At 45.4% G+C, this 6,000-nt stretch overlaps 1 protein-coding gene across 2 annotated transcripts in view; it reads right to left on the reverse strand.

Moving 5' to 3' along the window:
• Positions 1-2,625, reverse strand: part of LIFR (LIF receptor subunit alpha) — a 76,576-nt gene extending 73,951 nt beyond the window's left edge. Inside the window, exon 1 of one of the 2 annotated variants that reach the window (XM_047729083.1) lies at positions 2,533-2,625. The gene's annotated coding sequence lies outside the window, so the exon portion shown is untranslated. Of the gene's footprint in view, positions 1-1,662; positions 1,795-2,532 lie in introns of those variants that run through there. The other variant, XM_047729082.1, reaches the window with a different exon arrangement.
• Positions 2,626-6,000: the final 3,375 nt, after the last annotated feature.

A 6,000-nucleotide genomic window follows, 5' to 3' on the forward strand; every position in this document is an offset into this window, starting at 1 on the left:
AGGGTGCTATGTTTCAGAGAGGGGACAGAGATGCACAGTTTGTGCTCCAGACCTTTTTATGTCTATTCAATCTCCTACAGCGGGCACAGAGTGCCTGTCGCACAAATTAATCCAATAAATTTTAATATCAGAATAATTTATACTCTTGCCAACGTATTATTCAGGAATGATCATCAAAAGTACAGGCTTTCAAAAATCACAGAAGTTTCACTTGACAGCAGAGTTCCTGATCGTTAATTCCCAGAAGAGAATCCAAGTCTCCACTAATTAGAGAGGCTAGCTTGTGATCTCACCTATTACAAAGCAAATAAGCCTCAATTCAATTCTTGGAAGGGAAAGAGCTGCTAAGTTCACCTTAAAAGCATACCTCGTATTTAAATTGAGCTTGTTACTACCTAATGAAGCCTCCAAATTAACAGTTTCCACCTAATGATAAAACAGAAAGTCAATGTAAAAAACGAGAGGAGAGTCTGGAGTTTCTGAAAACGCGCTATACTTATTCCCTTCTTCTGCCAGGCTTAGACAAGGAACCCTCTGATATTAGTGAAAGAGGATTTCACATCTGTGGCAAAATAATAATTTTAAGGGGGGGGGGGGCAAGCATCATTTGCACTATACAAACGCTTTAATTTTTCATTTGTAAGGAATGGAAATTTGCTTAAAACTCAAGTTAGGATTCATTTGTGGACCCCTGACTAAATGATAGTACTATATCACATTAATTTTACTCCAAGCAAAACTTTTAATGAAAGACAAATCTGAAACTGAAAATGAACATGTCAGAAGACACACCTTAAACTGAAACCCTTCTGCTGAAAAATTTATGTTAAAAAAACACATAAAAAGAAATGCAAAAAATTAATTTCTATACAAATGCTACTCAGTAATCGTACACGTTATATCAATATTTGCCTGCATTAAACACCCTCCACAAAAAGGCACACTAAGATACCCAACTGAGAATAAAGACCTTATATATATACTTCAGTAGCGGAAGATGGGGACCAGAATCACATTATTCAAGCCTAGACGTAAATGCACAACCACTAGAAATGCAGTTTTCTGTCGGGGTAAGGATTCAAGATTCCAGCTCCCCCCTTTTAGACAATGTTATCAGAAGCCGCATCTTTCATGAAACCCAACTTTGATCACTAACGCTTTAACTCTGGGTCTTTTGCGTCTAGTGCCTTCGGATATAAACACACAAAAATACAGGTAAATCAAATACAGTATAAATAAGGGAAGAAGGGAGGAAGAAGTGGTTTCATGAAGAGCTGAAGTACGGGGTCACGAAATCAATCGGTTGATTCCATCTCCAAAGTTAAATAAATATTAAAGTCCCCCCCCCCCCCCGTCCCCCAGGTAGCCTATGGTCTCAGAACTTACTGCCCTATGTGGGGCAGAAGTTCGCGACCGCGGAGTAGGCGCCCTCCGGGTCGCGAGGTGGCCCAAGGGCGCGCGGAGAGCGGTGCGACCCGGAGCGCTCCCCCTCCCCCCGTCCCTCCTTGCGGACGCCCCCAGACCAGAGCGGACCGGAGCGCTGCCCTCCACCCCGCCCGACCGCCAGGCGCTCGCGGCGACGCGCCCACGGGACCGGGCTCCGGGCTCCCTGGCTCCCGCTCCCCACGCCCCGCGCCGCGCCCACCCGCCTCCGGCACTCACGGGCCGCTGCCGTGCCGCTATCTCGCCATCCCCCGCTGTCCACTCGGCCGCGTCGGCCGCCGCCCGGGGGCTGCCCGGAGTCCGCAGTCGCCCGGGGACTGGAGGCGAGGAGGAGGGGGGCCGGGCACAACTCGCCGCCGCCGCCGCCTCGCCTCCCCTGCCCCAGCGCCGGGCTGCTCCAGGCGGCCACGGGCCTGGGGCCGCCCGCTGCCCTCCGCGAGCCCCGGGAGTCGCCGCCGCCGCCAGAGCCTCCTGGAGGCAACGCTAACGGCTACGGCCACGGCCACGGCCGAGACGCTTCAGCCGGGACTGCGGCGCGCGGGGGCGGTGCCTGCACGCCGCTCGGCGGGGGGCGCTGCTGTCCCGGCCCCGCCCCCAGAACCGCCCCGCCCCGCCGCCCGCGCCCCGCGCGCCCCCGCCGGAAGCCGCCCGCGCGCCCCCGCCGCCACAACCCCCCATCCCCTCCCGCGCCCGGCCGCGCGCGTCCGGCGCTCGCCTGCGGGGCCGCCCCTGGGAGTTGGAGGAGTGCGGCGGCGCGCGGAGCCGAAGCGCCGAGGGTGACGCTTCCGCGAAGAGTCCTAGCCGGAGGGAGGCCGATCTCGGAAGGTCATGGAGGAGCCGGAGAGAGCGAAGCGGCCCGGCCAGTGCAAATCCTTACGGAAGGCCGGCCGAGCGCGCGGCGGCCCTGCGGGGAAGGAGAGTGGCCCCCCAAATGCTGTCAGTGCCCATTGCCAACATTGCCTAGAGGATTGGAAAGTATGGGGCCGTGTTTTCGCTTCCCCTGTAAAAACAAATGAAAACCAGCTTCTGCGCCTCCTCGAGGGTGGCGGTTGGTGGGGAGGGGCGATCGCTTAGATTTTTTGAGTTAACCTAAAATGCGCCCAGCGCTGGGGCCCTGCCGCTCAAGCCACCTTCCTTCTTGGTGGTGCAGGGCCTCTCAGTCCTGGAGGGCCCGGGGGGGCCATTCTGATAATATCCTGGAGCCATCTAGTCTTGCCTCCAAGGCGTGGTGGGCTTATTTGTACAGAGAAGAAACGGATCCCTTAATGGGGTGAAATTTTTTCCTCCGTGCATTGTTCCCATTTCCGCAGTTTCACTTGGCCTCGATTTTCTTCCAGAGTAATGCACCAAATGAAATTAGCTGGAGAACGCTTGATGGCGCAGGATCATGGTTTGAAGATGTTTACACTCCATGCCGGACGCGTTTGATGGTGTTCTCTCCGGCACAATTAATTTTGCAAAGTTCAGAAATGTGCCAGATAGAGCCCTTGGCACGCAGAGTCACAGGGCTCTGTAGACACACCTTCAATAGGAAGCCAGCTTGTTTGTTTTCATTTGTGATTTATTTGCTACACCAGCACCGAGGCCAGTGTGTTTTCTAGAGAGCTTTGGGTGAAATTCTCAGTTTTTAAATTGGCAAAATGAAGCTTATTTTCTGAAATAACATTTCCTTGTTGATAATGTAACTAAAATGGGTAACAAAACACCTGCAAGAATGTTAATGGAAAAAGTAAGCTTCAGAGACAAAATTATGGGTTTCACAGTAAGACATGGTTCCTGCTAGTGTCCTAATGGCCAACTCCATCCATGTGCATATTTTATTTTACTTTTTTATTCCACGTGCGTATTTCGAACACCAAAACTAAATGCTGCCTATGGTCCCTAAGATCTTGTTTGGAAAACGTACTTCTATTAAGTGTACCTGAAGCTCTGTTTAAGATGTACCACGTTGGGCACCTGGGTGGCTCAGTGGGTTAAAAGCCTCTGCCTTCGGCTCAGGTCATGATCCCAAGGTCCTGGGATCAAGCCCCACATCAGGCTCTCTGCTAGGCAGGGAGCCTGCTTCCCTTCTCTCTCTGCCTACTTGTGATCTCTCTCTCTCTGTCAAATAAATAAAATCTTAAAAAAAAAAAAAAAAAAGATGTACCACGTTGCTTTTTGTTTATCCCTGTTCTTGAGTCCATGATGGTTTGGGAAATTTATCATTATTTGTATTGGGGACTCCCACAACTGTGTTTTCCAATAGGCACAGTGCCTAGGTTCCAAAGTAGTTTAGGGTGCAGTTTCAAAGGGAAAAAATTAACATTAAGATTTAAGAAAGTGTTTTAATATATATTAAAGAATTTGTCTTTATACTAATACAATGTTAAAATATAATTTTTAATTTTTTTTAAATGGAGGAAGGTATTCAACAGAGGCCTAGAGCCCCCCGAATCATGTGGTCTTGTTTCCTGGGATTTGAAAAGTTCCTTTTCATGAAACAAATTTGCAGTTTTAAGCACATCAAATGCTAACTTTTATGACTTTGTCTTCCAGATAGAAAGAAAGAAAGAAAGAAAGAAAGAAAGAAAGAAAAGAAAAGAGAAGAGAAGAGAAAGGAGAACATTTGGGGGAATAATGCCTAGCCTAGCATCCATTGGTTACATACCATGTACCAGAACTGTCTATTACTCCTTTAATCCTCCCAACTCACCTGTAAAATAGGTACTATTATCACACCTAGACACTGATGCAGTTTTTGTGAGGCCTAAAAATTGGGTAGTCCTCTTAAAGAAAAAGGAATAATGAAAAAAAAAAAAGAAAGAAAAGAAAAAGGAATAATAAACACAGCATACTCACGCTATCCCAGCAACACCCAGTACAAGGGACAATGACAAAGCGAACATCCACGTGGAAAAGGACCTCAATCTCAGCTGACCGTGGCTAAAATATCTTACTTTTGCCAACTGTATAAAAATGTACAACCACGTGAATATATTGCCAGGGTCCTGCCAGGGCCTTGAATGGGAGCTTGGAAAAGATACCTTGAAGCTTAGCTTTAATTAGCTTCACAGAAAACTGCCTCTGATGTATACCCAATACATAGGTCAGGAAACTCGGGGACTTGCTGCAGCTCCTAAGGGCCACCATAGTGCCCCCCCACCCCCCTACACCCAGGTCTGGTTTGAAAATAGGGGGTGTACACACTTCTCACGAGAAATAATGGATTTTGTATTTCCGTAATAAGGCAAGGGCTTTAAAAATACGTTAGCAATGTTCTGAATATGACTAGGCCAAAATTCAATTTGCAGCACTTGATGTGATCCTGTTATCTGTGCTGACAGGAGTAAATTTTTCTTAACTACTGTGTGAAAAGGTGTATTAACCACTGGGGATTTTTAAAGGAATCTCAGCTTAATTTCAAGTGCCATGGATTTCACTCAACTTCAAGGGTCATAGGCTAGTCAATCTGTAAATACTGTCTTATGTAGTATTTACTTTTTTACAATTTCCTGAGATGTTGCAAAATAAATATCAGAACAAGAATTTGTTTTGGTCTCTGCTTAGATCTCCTACTATGAAGAGCCCAACACATAGTTCTCACTAAATGTTCCTCTGAAACAAAGAATGAAAGAGAAAAGATCACTTAATGAGAAGTAAAATGGTAGGTTATTATTACAAGCTATAATTAAATGGGAATGAAGCAGCAAATTGTTAAATTTTAACGTCTTGCTGGAGAGCAGAATTTAGCTTCTTAGTTATTTTGTGACCAAGATTTGTGCTCTTCTTTCCAACTTTCTGTGATTCTCCGTTTTCCTGTTTTGTTCATTTCTCTTTTTTTGTAAATAAGATTTCATTTGTAATGCTCAAAATATAAAATGATCTCTAAATGTAACAAAAATCATAATCACACCTGTAATGGAAGTTCCCGAAACAAAAGGCTTTGTTCTTTGAAAGGATTGATCACCCACAAAAGGAATAACCTTGATATGATGAGGTTTTATTATTAAACTATTTCCATTTTGGACCTTAAGCTGGCTTTTGGGAATGTGTGATGCAACGTGTATAGTGTTTATCAATCGGTGGGCTGAGACTTGGCTGTGTTCCTGAAAGAAATTTTGGAACTAAATAAAAATATACAAATTCAGTATAGTTATTAATCGGTGAATAGTTGAAATGAGTGAAAGTATTCTTTGTTTTAAGTCTGCCTGATAAATGTAGATTTAAATTAGTTTATTTTAGAGCACAGTTTTGGACCTTAATTAGATCTTTAATTAGATCTTTAACTTTAATTAGATCCCTGTAACAAGAAGACATATGAGACCAATCGGCTAATTTTCTCTAGATGTTACGTTCTTTTCCCAAAGTGGTCTGGAATGCTATTTGAGGGGCATGAAAAATGCGATAAACACTGTGAAAGATAGTATCTGCCCAGGATTCCGTTTTGAATATTCTCTTTCGGATAAAAAAGATCTCAGGGGTGTTATGTAAACTATTTTGGTAAATTATTATATCCCTAGCATAGCCCCAACAGGATTACATTTTGTCTTTTGTTTATTTATACTGTGCCTTCTTCCA

The sequence above is a fragment of the Lutra lutra genome, chromosome 5, assembly GCF_902655055.1.
Source record: "Lutra lutra chromosome 5, mLutLut1.2, whole genome shotgun sequence".
Taxonomy (NCBI): Eukaryota; Metazoa; Chordata; class Mammalia; order Carnivora; family Mustelidae; genus Lutra; species Lutra lutra.